At 35.1% G+C, this 15742-nt stretch overlaps 1 protein-coding gene across 2 annotated transcripts in view; it reads right to left on the bottom strand.

The window, feature by feature from the left end:
- The window catches only part of LOC111515037 (cationic amino acid transporter 2), a 153043-nt gene that overhangs the window by 80554 nt on the left and 56747 nt on the right, over positions 1-15742 (bottom strand). Inside the window, exon 1 of one of the 2 annotated variants that reach the window (XM_074170450.1) lies at positions 2949-3088. The exons of the other annotated variant lie outside the window; for it this stretch is intronic. The gene's annotated coding sequence lies outside the window, so the exon portion shown is untranslated. Of the gene's footprint in view, positions 1-2948; positions 3089-15742 lie in introns of those variants that run through there. 2 annotated transcript variants of the gene reach the window in all.

Raw genomic sequence — 15742 nt, 5'->3', positions numbered from 1 at the left:
ATTTTCTCAACAGAAAAAACACAATGTATTCTCTTTTCCAAAAAAGAAACGGCCAATATACCACCCCTCTACCTATATGGGCAAAATCTCAAATATATCAAAACCATAAAGTTCTTGGGTATGATATTTGATGACAAACTGAATTGGAATGCACACATTAAAAGCCTAGCCGAGTCGTGCAACAGAATACTGAATATGTTGAAAACGTTGGCACATAAAGAGTGGGGATCTGATGGTCAAACAATACTGCACATTTACAGAACACTCATCAGATCTAAAATGGACTTTAGATGTATTGCATACAACTCGGCGAACAAGACAACACTCAAGTTACTCGACAATATCCACAACAAAGCCTTACGAATGTCTTTAGGTGCTTTCTGTACAACACCAGTTGAAAGCATCTACTGTGCAACAGGAGAGTCATCTCTCCACAACAGACGTACCTATATCAGTTTGGCATATGCAGCAACAATAAGTGCAAATCCAACAAACCCCACTCATAGTAACACATTCTGTGATAAATATAGAAATCTCTTCACAAATCATACAAGAATCTATAAACCTTTCTACCAGAGGATCCGCGACCATTTGTTTACCCTCGATCTATCCCTACCGGAAACGTTTCTTATCAAATTCAATCCACCTTTTCCTTGGACTGTTAAACGGCCGAACTGTGACACGAGCCTAACTAAATACGACAAACACAGTACCAATAGCCAGATCATCAAAAACGAACTCAACCAAATTATTTGTAACCACCCTAATCACATGGAAATCTACACGGATGCCTCAAAAACCAACGAAGGAGTAGGAGCTGCCATAGTTACAATATCTGAATCGTTCTCATATAAATTTCCCTCAACTACCAGCATATTCAGTGCAGAACTATATGCCATTTACCGTGCGCTGGTCTATGTCAATGCGACAGGTGGAGATAATTACAAAAAATAAAAAGAGAACTACATCTGATCCACCAACTTGGAAAAAATATTAGTTTCATTTGGATCCCATCACATATTGGAATTCAGGGCAATGAAAAACCCGACGAATGTGCTCGTGGCGCAATTACCTCTACCGAATCGGAAGTAGTGTCGAAAGTAGTATCTACAGACATTAAAACAATGGTGAAAACAGCGATAATCCAGAAATGGCAAAATGAGTGGTAAGTGTCCGGGGCAAAACTACGTACAATCAAATATGATGTGAAACCGTGGCCTGATGAAACAAACAACCGAAAACATCAAGTGCTCATCAATCGGCTATGCTTGGGTCATACCAAACTCACGCACAGTTATCTGTTAAATCACACCGAAGAGCCAATGTGTGACATATGTGAAACAAAACTGAGTGTTGAGCACATTTTCACCGATTGTCCAAAATACTGGGTGCAGCGAAACAACTTTAACTTTCCCCTAGATATCTACAACACTATTGGCAGAAACTGTAATATTCCAAATATTATCAAATTTCTTAAATGTATCGATATTATAACAAAATTATAAACATGTACTACTCGCTAATAACCACTAGGTTGATGCAAATTTGCTTAAATAAAAAAAATAAATAAATAAACATAATATCCAAGGATAAAATAGCGATCTATTAGCAGTTTCTTGATAAAAGTGTGACACAATAATTTTTGTCATACGCTTTAGATACGGTGGTTGTCAATACAACTATTTTCTTCACTCCGTGAATATAACGATCCGAAATGGTAACTGTGAAAATTGAGCAATAACGATATGTTTAACCAGCGTGATATCGGCTTGTAAGTGAAAAAACTTAAACAAATATTCAAAATGTTTGCTGTAAATCAATAAGTTCACTCGCTCACTTGATGTTTTGGAGGATCAGAATACATCAGAATCAGCAAAATAGTGAATATTCTGAATTTCAAAAGTAAAATAACTAATAACAAAAATGCCACTAAAACTCTTTTTATTTATCATTACAAACAAACACTTTCGTTTTCTCATTTGAAAATAATCAAACAATACCAGAGAGCGATTATACTTCAAATGAAGTGAATTCTCTCACTCTGACGACTATTGAAGATAAGATTACAAAGAATTTAGTCTTTAATAGTACGATTCAGTCATTTCTCTAGGCCAAGGCCAGAAAAAGAAGGTTTAAAAACAGATATTTCGACTGTAATATTTATAAGTATAGTCAGTTTCAATCAAATAGGCATACTTTGAATATTGTTGCTTGACATTTTTCTTCCTATCATTGATAACAAACATTTTTGTCCAATAATTGCATCAACAAGTATATGTATATTCTCAGATTGATTTCAATTTGTGAGGATCGAATTGATATATGTGAAATGCTTTTGTATACAGTACCATTAGAATGATTATTTATTTATTTCTGTTACTTTTCTAATATATTTTGCCGGATGCATAACAAATACAATCACTATTTTCGAATTCATTCATCGTCATGTTTTTCATTCTAATCTTCATTATCTTTCCCATAAAATAGCTTCTAGTTAGTGGTGACACTCAACTTCAACACTGAAATATTCTTAAATTTGGCAATCAGATATATTATATTAAGACACTTTTTGTCACACAACGAATTGTTAATAAATCTTTTCTCTTATTCAAGTAGGAGAAATTGGTTGAAATCCTTTTTTGAGGTAATTATAAATTGGATGAGCAATTTTTTTGAGGTATTACATCAAGACAATACGACCTTCATTCATTCATGACCTTTACCTCGACCAACAAACACGATAGGTTCCAAAAAATTAAAAATTCAGTAGCTCCTTCGATTTCCAGAGAAAAAATTAAAGTCAAGACGAAGCTCATCTAGAACTATAGTCTCTGAAACAGACATTTTTTTCGAAAAAATTAAAGTCAATCGAGTAAAATAATAAATTTTACCAGTCGACTGGAGCGAAATTGCATTCAGAAAATATACGAAAGAAAAACACAACTCACCACGCATGTAAGTTATAGGACACACTACAAATGAAAATCTGTCAGATTCTGATTTACAAGATCTCATTAAAACATTTAAAAATGAACGATGTACTGATAGCTTATTAAATGATAAGATAAAAAAGATTATAGATATGTATGAGAATATTGAAGGTATTATAGGAAATATGCAACTGCTAAATGCAGTTTTACTTACGCGTAAAATTTGTTGGAAAAATCAAACAAATAAGTTCTCACATATAGTCAGTGGGCATACTTGAAGACTGGCTATAAATCAAATCATCTAAAAGAACATTTCGTTCAGGCCAGTATCAATTCTCTACACTGCAGGTTAATGGACTGACACCAATCAGAAAAAACTAGTCCCCTGGCTAATACCACGAATGGCGTTGGATTATATTCGACAGGTGTCAGTTTATTATCCTACAGTGTAGGGAGTTGAGACTAGCCTGAACAAATTGTTCTTTCAGATGATTTTTATAGCCAGTCTTCAAGTATGCCCACTGACTATATGTGAGAAGTGTTCTTTCCTTATAAGAGGAATTGGGCAAATTTCGGATATGCAGTTAGTTACCTCGTTCACAGGCAGATGGAGCGATGACAAACCTGTTGTTGTTGTCTGCTTCAGCTTACTTCGAGGAATGATACACTGAAGGAATTCGATTTTCAATTATCGGAAATCGTCGACTTTATGTTGATAATATACACTACCTTGCACTGACGAGTGGCCAAACAGCTCGAAACCGGTCTGCAAGTGTGTTCCCATAATTGAAAATCTATTGCGGCAGTTGTATCGCCAACATCATATGCAGGAATAACTTCAGTGAAGAATCCTGCACTGACACCTGTCGGATATAATCTAACGCCCTTCGTGATATTAGCCAGGGGAGTAGTTGTTTTCTGATAGGTGTCAGTCCATTAACCTACAGTGAGGGAGTTGAGACTAGCCAAAACGAATTGTTCTTTTAAATGATTTGAAAGTATAAACTTAATGATCTCCCAGATTTGAGATCTCAGTCCCCAAGTCTAACCTGATGGAAGTTGATTTTTTAATTTTTTACTTCGATATTTTTCAACTGTCTGTACAACGATTCAACTATATAGGTATAATTGATGAAAAAGGAATATGTTTTTGAAAGAAAACTTGTCGGCTTTATACTTTTTCATCATCATAGAATGAAACAAAAAGTGAAATACATCAATCTTTTCCCAAATATATAGTACATTTACGAACATTTCTTTAAAATCAAACTGTTAGATAAATTCATTCGAAACAACTACTCTCAAAGAATAAATACTGAATACCTCACACAAAAATCACGTTTTTCGTAACCAAACAATCGTAATCGAATTGGAAGTGCAGAGATGGGAACTGACATCCATGCGATGAAAGCTGCAATAGAATCGTTGAAAAATGATCTACAGTCTGTAACAACCGAACTTCAAGCAATCAAAATCATTTCACATGAATCCTCTCTCATCAACGACTAATTCGAAAAGAGTGTTCAAGAAGTTAACGAAAGACATTTGAGAAGAAGCTAAGAGTTATTATTATAAAACACTGACAAACGCGGAAGTTCCTACATATTTATCCTCAGATTTTATTTTAGTACTATACATAGATTAAGTAGATTTGATAGAGAGAGATATATCCCAAGACCGCTGAAATAACACTCGATCACCCGAATCACGTCATGCAGCTTCTGAAAAAATCATCAAAATTAAAAACATCAGATCATCTCAAATACGTATCAATAAAACCAGGCGAAACCCTACGTCAAATGGAATGTTACAAGCGAGTTGGATGAATGGATTGAATGAACGCAAGCAAGCTGGAGAAACTAATATCAGAAACTACCGTTTAGATAGTTGAGAGAGATGAATGTTTCGAAATTTCATTTGGAAATATTTATTTTCTTGTATAAAATAGGTTAATGGAAATTCTATACAGATACATTTTCAGATATATTACCTAGTTATAGTTCTCCCTAACAACGTTTACTACCAGAATGTTAATGAATGGAATTTTAAAATGTCTGATTGAGTGTAACCTAACTCACTTCAGGAATCTACAATGCCGAATTGTTCCCACTAACATACAATGTCTTCAGAAAAGATCATGATATGAACCTAACAAATAAAACCAAGGGTGGAGGTGTACTTACAGCTGTAAAAAATTGATTCTACCCATTGGACTTCTGTGAAGTGACACCGAATATAGACATTGCCGAAACAGTCTGAAAAATTTACTAGAAATTTGGCAATGATAGTGTTAATGAAAGCCCTGTTTGACGTTGGTTTGCGAAATTTCGTTTCGGAGAAATATAGCCTCGAAGTGGTTGACTTACAGTAATCCAGAACGATGATCTGAGAACCATGGTGGAGGCTGTCCCATCACAAACGGTACGTGGGATGACTGAAGAACTAAGCGTCAGCTCACATGCGGTTTTTAATAGCTTGAAACGTATTGGAATGATCAAATAGCTCGAAAATTGGGTGACCCACAACTTGAACGATCAACAGAAATTGTTTCGTTTCGAGGTATGTTCTTTGGTTTTGCGTAACCAAAACGATCCTCTTTTGAATCGATCCTTCACCTATGATGAAAAGTGAATCCTCTACGATTACAGGAGACGTTCAGGAAAGTGGTTGGATACTGATGAGCTACCCAGGCACTTTCCAAAGACAAAAAAAGACCATAGTTTCTGTATGGTGGTCAGTGGCTGGTATGATTCTCTATAACATTTTGCAATGGAACTAAACCATCACAACAGAGTCATATTGTGAAGAAATTGATGAAATGTATCAAAAATTGCGTCAACAGCAGCCGGCACTGGCCAACACATGTCCGCACATTTCACAAATAACCATCCCAAAATTAAACGAATTGAGGGTTGAAGTTCTGCTTCACCCACCATACTCCCAAGATCTCTCGCCAACCGACCATCATCTTTTCAAGCACCGCGATAAGTTTCTCAACGGTAGAAGCTTCGCCGATCAGAACCAATCAAAAACGGCCTTCGTCGACTTCATCGAATCCCGATTATAAATTTTTCATACTGACGGAGTTATTCGAATCGTGTTATGTTGGTAAAAGTAAAATGATTCCGATTGAATTGAATAAGTATTTACTAAGGTATTACAGTTCAAAGTAGACTCATAAAAACGGACAAAACTGTTGAAACTAAAGCGTAGCGTAGAATGGGATCTTCAATCACTTTTGCATGAAGACATACGCAATGAGTTCCGTGATTTCGAACAAAATCTTGTGGTTTTCTTTACTGAGTGCGTGTCCTTTATGAGAAAACCTGCACAAATGTCTATCGGACATAATTGAATGTTCATCGTAGTTTTACGCGGGGAAATAGTTGTTTACTATGTGGAAGAACATTGGGAGAGGTAAATATTTCAAATTTCATTTCTAAACATGTATGTTTCTCGCCTTGAAACAGTCTCCAGACTCCAGACAACAAAGCTTATTGTCGAATCATCTGAAAATGGAACTTTTACCGGGTGATGATCAACTGTATTGCCAAACATGCGCCAAACTAACTGACTATTATAAGAAAACAAGTATAGCTGAGTCACCAGCCAATCTAATAATGACACTGATGATCTTCAAATATGACTCAACCTCTAACGGATGCACCAAACTCTTATGAAAGTTCGGAATAGATGAACACTTCAATCTAGCAGACCACTATTATAAATAATCTTCGTGCAGTCATTGTTCACTGTGGTTCTGGCGTTGAATCTGGTCAGTATTACGAATTGGTCAAAGACGAAACGGACTGGTTTAATTTTGACGATAGTCGTATCACTAAATATTCTGGCAATATATTGAATTTATTGGAGCTTCTGGAGATTCCCAACATTTTATTCTATGAAAGAGAGGACATTGGCAGTCGCCCCAGATCGTCAATTAATTTTTGTTTTTTCATAATTTCATGATTTGTATTACTTTCTTTGAATAATTAATAAGAACGATTTTTTTCATTAATTAAATTTCATAACCATGTCACTTTCAATTTTCACTTTGCACCGATTTTATATTTAAATAAATTTCTTAGTGATAGCTTTACAATGGTTCTCAAGGTTTTGTCTTCACATAATACACATAATGTCAGTTATCTCATTCTCACTTTTCATATATGCGGAAAACGTTTCAAAGCAACAATAATTACAGTACATACTCTTCAACTTAGACTGTACTGAAATCCTGGCATTTTGTTGAATGAATGTTTCGAATAAAAACAATTGATGAGGTCGTTCGGTACTTCTAATAGATGACCTACTCTTAGGTTAACAAAAATACATGTCTGCTCTCGGTTAACAACACTCTTTGCAACTACCATAAAAACTACCCACAACAATTCGACTTGAACTAGGTCAAAAGAGATACAGATAAAGCATTGAAATTAAGTACAAGAACAACCTGATATTTTTGAAGTTAAATCAAAACAGGTCTGAGAATTTATCAGGCTTATATCAGCTGTATCGAAACGCAAATGAATGTCTACCCAAGCAATCAATTATCTGACAATGAATAAAATATGAATTGCTATTATGTTATATATGCAAACTTAATCAGCCGTTTAGAAATGCATCTTCTGATGAAGTTTCAATGTAGTTTTTATTGTACTATTGTGCAAATACAGATAAAAATTGAATGTCAAATGATACGATGCTTCACGATTATCGAAACATTACCATAAATAACCGATTTTATGTTGGAAACCAATTTTTTAAAATGTGTCAAATAGTTGAAAATTTTAATACTATGAAAACTGAACATATATTTTATTGTTATAGTACGTATGACCTGAAAGATGTTCGTTACAATAAATAGGTTTCGGAAAAAGTTGGAATAGTTCATACCTTCTTTCAACACTCTTATAGTCTTCTCAAAAACGATTTCAACGGAATTCTATTGAATTACTATTCATACTCGAAATATCGACAAATGATTTTATTTCAACGGAACGAACTGCCCAGATCTATGACTTTTCAGCAAAGCTAATGTTTTAACAATAAGTAGTGTAATGTGTGATATATATAAATTAATGTGAATGAATATATAAATAATAATACTCAGTGTATTCCTTGAATAACTTTTGGTACAATGATTTGCAGAAAAAATTAAAAAACACGTTAAAGATAGAATACAGGGGGACACATTTTGACAAATTCACATTTGATGTTACTTCCCCTATCGCACCACCAGAGAATGTCACCAATTTTTTTAATGGTTCACCCTATATTGTTTCGCATTATCAGATGCTCCATGATGAGCAGATTTCAACAAAGTATAAAACATATGGTCTAAAGCTTATGGTTCGGGAGCTACAAATTATTTGAGTTGAAAACGAGCCACCTTGAGTAACTTTTGAAACAATGATTTGCAGGAAAATAAAAAAATAGGTCAACAATCTTACAGGAGGTCACATTTTGAAATATTCGTTCTTAGAGACAAATATGGAAGCAATAAATCATGAAAAGAGACTTTTGATTAATTCTTGAATCAAAATCTGATGACTGGACAATGGGAAGAAACAAATTTTCTATAGTGAATGTTCAAAAACGTCTCCACCAACTTCCATTCAATGATACAAACGAGCTTCCATTGACGCCCTCACATGGTTGAGAATTTCGGGAGATATTTCTCTGCAATGCCTCATGATATTCTCTCTTGAATCTTCTAATGTTGTTGATTCTATCTCATACACTTGAGAAATCAAATGACCTCCTAGAAAGAAATCTACAGGAATGATATCCGGAGACCTTGGTGACCATTCCGTAAAACCTCTTCTGCCAATCCAGCGACCAGGAAAATGATCATCCAAAAATTATAGCACTGGAACTGTATAATGAGGAGGTGCATCATCCTGCTGAAAAACTATTTCGTTTTCGAATAAATTTATATCCTCTTCAATTGCCCTATTGATACACGGTATTATTCGATTCTCCAACATATCCAAATTTTTATCACTATTCAAATCATCATCGATAAAAAAAGTTCAATGTGGTTACCTGAAATTCCTGCCCAAACATTCAGTTTTTGAGGTCGTTGGGTATGAACTTGACGGTATAATTGAGGATTCGAATCACTCGAATATCGACAATTTTGCCGATTCACCTTTCCATTCATCCGAAAAACAAATTTCATACAAGAAATTCTGATGCAGGTTGATCCGTTCAGTGAGACTTTCACAAAACTCGATACGTCTATCGAAATCATCTTCGTTCAATTCATGAACTAGTCTAATCTTATATGGATGAAATTTGTACTTATGAAGCATCCTGGAAACATTTGTACGACTGATTCCTGATTCTTGAGATAACTTAGTGAGATATTGCGAATTTTCATTAGTCCAACATGCCCTAAAACTGCAGTACAAATAGCTTCATCGTTGACAACTCCTGAACGGTTATGCTTTTTATTGTCAACAGATCCAGTTTCCATAAATTTGTTCACAAATTCCGAAATGTATATGTGTCGTACTTTTCTTTCTGGATGATTATCATTGAACATCCGGGCAGCAGCTCTATCACTATTTCCATTCTGGTAGTACAAACTCACTATTTCAATCCGTTCTCCGTTTCAATGGTATAAACCATTGTTTCTCAAGAATTCACAAAAACAAAAACACCAATTGTAACTTCACCTGGTAGGTAATCGCTATTGTAGAATGAGACAAATACAAAATGAAGAGAATATCGAATTCAAACTTTAGACAAAATAAAACTTTTTTGAAGTATACTTCACAAAAACACCTATGAAACCAAGGTAACAAATTTTACAGAAGTTTTATTCAGGGTGGCTCGTTTTCAACTCAAATAATTTTTAGCTTCCAAACTATGAGTTTTAGACCATAATGTATTCTACTTTGTTGAAATCTGTTCATCATGGATCACCTGATAATGCAAAACAATTGATTCATTAAAAAAAATTATGACATGCTCTGGGGTGCGATAGGGAAAGTTAGATCAAATGTGAATATGTCAAAATATGTATCCCTGTATACTATTGCTGAGGTGTTTTTTTTATTTTTCCAGTAAATCATTGTTCCAAAAGTTATTCAGGGTGGCTCATTTTTAACTCAAATAATTTGTAGCTCCCGAACCATAAGCTTCAGATCATTATCGACGTTTTTTGGGTAATTGTTACCTTCCACAATCTGAAAAAATATAAAAATTATAATGGAGAACTTTATGTATGTTGGAAAAGTCATCAGATCAATTTGATACAAATGTTTATCGGAAGAAAACACATACAAATAGATATCTCCACTATACATCAAATCATCATGCGAGTGTTAAAAAAGGTATAATAAATTGCCTTTACAAAAGAGCTAAAATGATATGCAACTCAACTGAAAATCTCAAAAAAGAAATATCATTAATTGAATCTGTTTCGAAAGATAAAACTTATCCAGATTCTTTCATAAATTCAACGATAAATTCAATAGAAAATAAAGAATCAATTAAAAACCAAACGAACATACAAACAGCTTCACAAATTCAACAACATCCAACTAAACAATTACCGACTCAACATCCAACGACACCTTTTACAACTAACGTTATACCTTACATTCCAAGACTATCTGAAAAAATAAGACGAATTAGAAATAGATATGATGTTAGAACTACTTTCAAAACAAAAAATACACTGAGATCTATACTCACACATACAAAACCCAACAACACTGAAGAAAAAACAAAAAATTGTATTTATAAAATACCTTGTTCTTGTGGTAAAAGTTACATTGGTGAAACCTCAAGACCATTGAAAGTGCGTGAGAATGAACATCGAGATTATATAAAAAATAGACAATTGACAGGATCAAAATTATCAGAACACATTTTAAAATCAGACGGTGAACATCGGGTGGAATGGAATAGGACAAGAAAGATTACCAATGAGCCTCATTCTAAGAGACGTAAGCTAAAAGAATCAGAGTATATTCTCATGTCTGGAGAGAATTGTATCTCGAATAGCTCCTTAGAAATAGACCGTACTTGGCTACCCATCTTGAAGAAAACTTTGGATAGTGGCGAAATGGCAACAAACTGATATCGGAGAGTACCTTGTATTACATCGAATGTTTCAGTTGTCAATCAACAACATTGACATAATTTCATATTTCAAAACTTCTTTGACATCTGTCGAAGAAGTAAAGAAATAAGCTATCAAAAAAGGAATAACTGCGTATATATTCGAATTTTTTTTATCCATTTCTGAAGACGGAGGCAGATTATGGCCTCCGAAACGTAAAAGATAAGTATTATTTCTTAATAATTTTTTTGATAGGCAAAATTGTTAAATACGACAAGTTACTGATAAATAGAAGATTTTTCTTTGTGAAAAATACTTTGATTTTTACGCAGTAACTTATCGGGGTAAACTGAAAAGTTTGCCCTTCTACACTTGTATAAAGTTCTCCATTATAATTTTTATATTTTTTCAGATTGTGGAAGGTGACAATTACCCAAAAAAGGTCGATAAAAAACTGATTTTTTCCTCCACAAAAAATGACTTTCGTTGAATACTTCAGATCATATGTCTTATACTTTGTTGAAATCTGCTCATCATGGAGTATCTGATAATGCGAAACAATATAGGGTGATATATTTGAAAAAAATGGTGACATGCTCTGGGGGTGCGATAGAAAAAGTAACATCAAACGAGAATATGTCAAAATGACATATTTTTTGACGTGTTTTTTTTTTATTTTTCCTGCAAATCAGTGTACCAAAAGTTATTCAGGGTGGCTGATTTCAAATGGAATACTATTTCTTGGACTATTTAAGGATATTTTGTCCTCTGATGATTTTTGATAGAGCTCTTTGTTTCGAAGATAAGGAGCGAAAAAGAATTTCGACAATAACAATTTATTATCAAAAATATATGTAATGTTTCTTAATATGTTGAAAATGGCTACCCCCGCTCGGATGCAAGAATCCAATCCTCTCCTCATCGACTCCCGAACTCTTTCAAGAGTAGAGGTACCTGGATCTTCTATCATGGCCAGTACTTTCTCTTCTACTTCTACCGTTCCTACTGTCATTGGCCTTCCTGGTACTCCATTTCGCTTCAATGCTCCTGTTTCACGAAGTCTTTGATGTGTACTTTGGAAGGTTTTTTTGGGAAATCGTTCCCTGTACAACCACCTAGCTTCCAATGAATTGTCATCAACAAGTCCATAAATGAAATGCATGTCAGCCAGATCTGAATTGTTGAATTTTTTATTACTTGGTAGGTCCAGTGTAATACGCTATACTTTTATTTAGTTTATTATTTAGTTAATAATAAAAGTACCAAAATTGTTATTGTATAAATTCTTTTTCGCCCCTATCAAAAATCATCAAAGGACAAAATATCTTCAGAATAATCCAAAGAATAGCCAATGAATATTACTGGAGTTTTTTCTCAACACCAAATCGACACCACCTCGACACGTGTTTCGATCACCAAGTGATCATCTTCAAAGAGGAAGATTAAGATCAGTTTTAATCTTCCTCTTTGAAGATGATCACTTGGTGATCGAAACACGTGTCGAGGTGTTAAAAATAACGATTTGGTGTTGGGAAAAAACTCCAGTAATATTCATTACTACACCAAAGGTTCCAAACAGTGCATCATAAGTGCAAAGAATAGAAGAAACAATTTTTCAAAATGCTCATTTTTTGCGGTGATATCGATAAATACCATCTTTAAAATTACTTTCTCGCATACTTGGGTGATTCAGCCGAGCGTGGCCAACCAAAGTTATATTTTTTTTTAATAGAACACCTAGTATACGAATACCTCATTTGATTCCATATTTTTTAGCTCTCTAAGGATGTTTGTTTTCGAATTTCGATTACGGCATTGCCAAGTTATTCCAGAAAAACCTAGTTTGCAGACAATATTTTTTTTTATTCACCGCCCGCATGTCTACAGCAATTGAGTGGATTCCTAGGAATAGTTAGTCAACATCACTATGATAATTTCAGAAAATTTCAATTTCGGAAACCGGTACAACCGGTCAAGTTTCATTCATTTTCAAACAGACATAATTCAACTTTTTCAAATTGAAAACCCTGTATCTCTTCATTTGTATGAAATGTTTCAACATTTCATTACATTTTTTATCAGAGGTCTATACGAAATACTTGAATTTTAGAAATTATACCAAGTTCTAGTAATTGCTGTAATCATAAAAAAATTTATTTTCTCACGTTCACTTACTCGAATAGTTTTTCGAATATTCAAATTAATCGCTACTACATTATCACTTTTCATGCCATTTAGTGATAGTTATCAGCGGTTTCAACGGTAAGAAATGCATAAAAAACCCAAACAATATTCATACTTTTCTCTAGTTCGGACTTCCATTGTCTACTATATAAAATGATTTGAAATCCCTGAAACAAGTAAAAAAGGATAATTAAAAAAGAATAGTTGAAAATAACAATTATATTAAGCAACAATAAACCTGAAATGAAATGATAGTGAAATAACCTACAAGTAAAAATATAATATAATAATTGAATAAATAAAAATTAAAGGAGTGAAAAAAGAAAATAATAAAAATAAAAAGTGTAGAGATTCCAAGTCACGTTAGTTCACGACGTTTCGATTGTTGGTATCTACAATCGTCTTCGGGTGATGACTGGACTGATTCCTCCGAGAGATGACTATTTTATAGGCTGTTGAAATACTTTCACTTTCTCTACTTTCCGCTTCACTGATTCCGTGAGAGATGACCGTTTTGGCGGGAGTTGGTCATTTTTCGTTTGATGATGGGTTTCCATATGTTTCGTATATCTACGCTGGCCTGGCTGAATACGTTGTTGGACAACATGTATGCGGCTCCCTTAAATTTTCTCCTGAACCAATGTTCCTCTCTGTGCAAGATCTCAGCTTGGGACCACTCGATGTTGTGTTGATGGGTCCAAACATGGTCTGCTGTTCCTGATTTGCTGGTTTCTCCTCGCTGTGTGTGCTTCTTGTGCTCGGCAATGCGAACATTCAATGGCCTCTTAGTTTCACCAATATAGGATTTTCCGCACTCACAGGGTATCCGGTAAATGCAGTTCTTGGAATCGCAGTCCACGTTTGGGGGCCTGGTTTTCGTGAGGCTGCTACGGATAGTGTTACCGGATCTGAAACAGGTTCTAATGTTGTACTTGGAACCAATTCTTCTTATCCTCTCCGATAATCCTCTGATGTAGGGAAGTGCAAGCACTGGTTGTGACGGCTTCTCTTCCTTGCGAGGCTCCTGCTGTCTTTTAGCCAAAGTCTTTTCTACCATCGCTTTGGAGTATCCATTCCGCTGAAGATCATTTTTGATGATGTCTAGTTCCTTCTCGAGACCTTCCTTTGTATTACAGAGCCCAAAAGCACGGTCTAATAGAGTCTTGATGATTCCTCTTTTTATCGATTGATGGTGGTTGGATTCGTGGTTCAGATACTGTCCCGTATGAGTGGGTTTTCGGTATACAGATGTTTCCCACTTAGTGTCGGTCCTCTTCACCAAAACGTCTAAGAATGGCAATTCATTGTGGATTTCCTTCTCCATTGTGAAAGTGATGGAAGGTCTCACGCTGTTGATGTGTTTCAGAAAGGCGTCTAGTTCAGAGGACCGACACTAAGTGGGAAACATCTGTATACCGAAAACCCACTCATACGGGACAGTATCTGAACCACGAATCCAACCACCATCAATCGATAAAAAGAGGAATCATCAAGACTCTATTAGACCGTGCTGTTGGGCTCTGTAATACAAAGGAAGGTCTCGAGAAGGAACTAGACATCATCAAAAATGATCTTCAGCGGAATGGATACTCCAAAGCGATGGTAGAAAAGACTTTGGCTAAAAGACAGCAGGAGCCTCGCAAGGAAGAGAAGCCATCACAACCAGTGCTTGCACCTTCCTACATCAGAGGATTATCGGAGAGGATAAGAAGAATTGGTTCCAAGTACAACATTAGAACCTGTTTCAGATCCGGTAACACTATCCGTAGCAGCCTCACGAAAACCAGGCCCCCAAACGTGGACTGCGATTCCAAGAATTGCATTTACCGGATACCCTGTGAGTGCGGAAAATCCTATATTGGTGAAACTAAGAGGCCATTGAATGTTCGCATTGCCGAGCACAAGAAGCACACACAGCGAGGAGAAACCAGCAAATCAGGAATAGCAGACCATGTTTGGACCCATCAACACAACATCGAGTGGTCCCAAGCTGAGATCTTGCACAGAGAGGAACATTGGTTCAGAAGAAAATTTAAGGAAGCCGCATACATGTTGTCCAACAACGTATTCAGCCAGGCCAGCGTAGATATACGAAACATATGGAAACCCATCATCAAACGAAAAATGACCAACTCCCGCCAAAACGGTCATCTCTCACGGAATCAGTGAAGCGGAAAGTAGAGAAAGTGAAAGTATTTCAACGGCCTATAAAATAGTCATCTCTCGGAGAAATCAGTCCAGTCATCACCCGAAGACGATTGTAGATACCAACAATCGAAACGTCGTGAACTAACGTGACTTGGAATCTCTACACTTTTTATTTTTATTATTTTCTTTTTTCACTCCTTTAATTTTTATCTATTCAATTATCATATTATATTTTTACTTGTAGGTTATTTCACTATCATTTCATTTCAGGTTTATTGTTGCTTAATATAATTGTTATTTTCAACTATTCTTTTTTAATTATCCTTTTTTACTTGTTTCAGGGATTTCAAATCATTTTATATAGTAGACAATGGAAGTGCGAACTAGTGAAATTCATCACGAA

This window comes from Leptinotarsa decemlineata, unplaced genomic scaffold (assembly GCF_025532065.1).
Source record: "Leptinotarsa decemlineata unplaced genomic scaffold, Ldec_3_MD MMD2_P_RNA_scaffold_9, whole genome shotgun sequence".
NCBI lineage: Eukaryota > Metazoa > Arthropoda > Insecta > Coleoptera > Chrysomelidae > Leptinotarsa > Leptinotarsa decemlineata.
The sequence above is the reverse complement of the archived record's forward strand: the minus strand, read 5'-3'. Positions and strand labels throughout refer to the sequence as shown.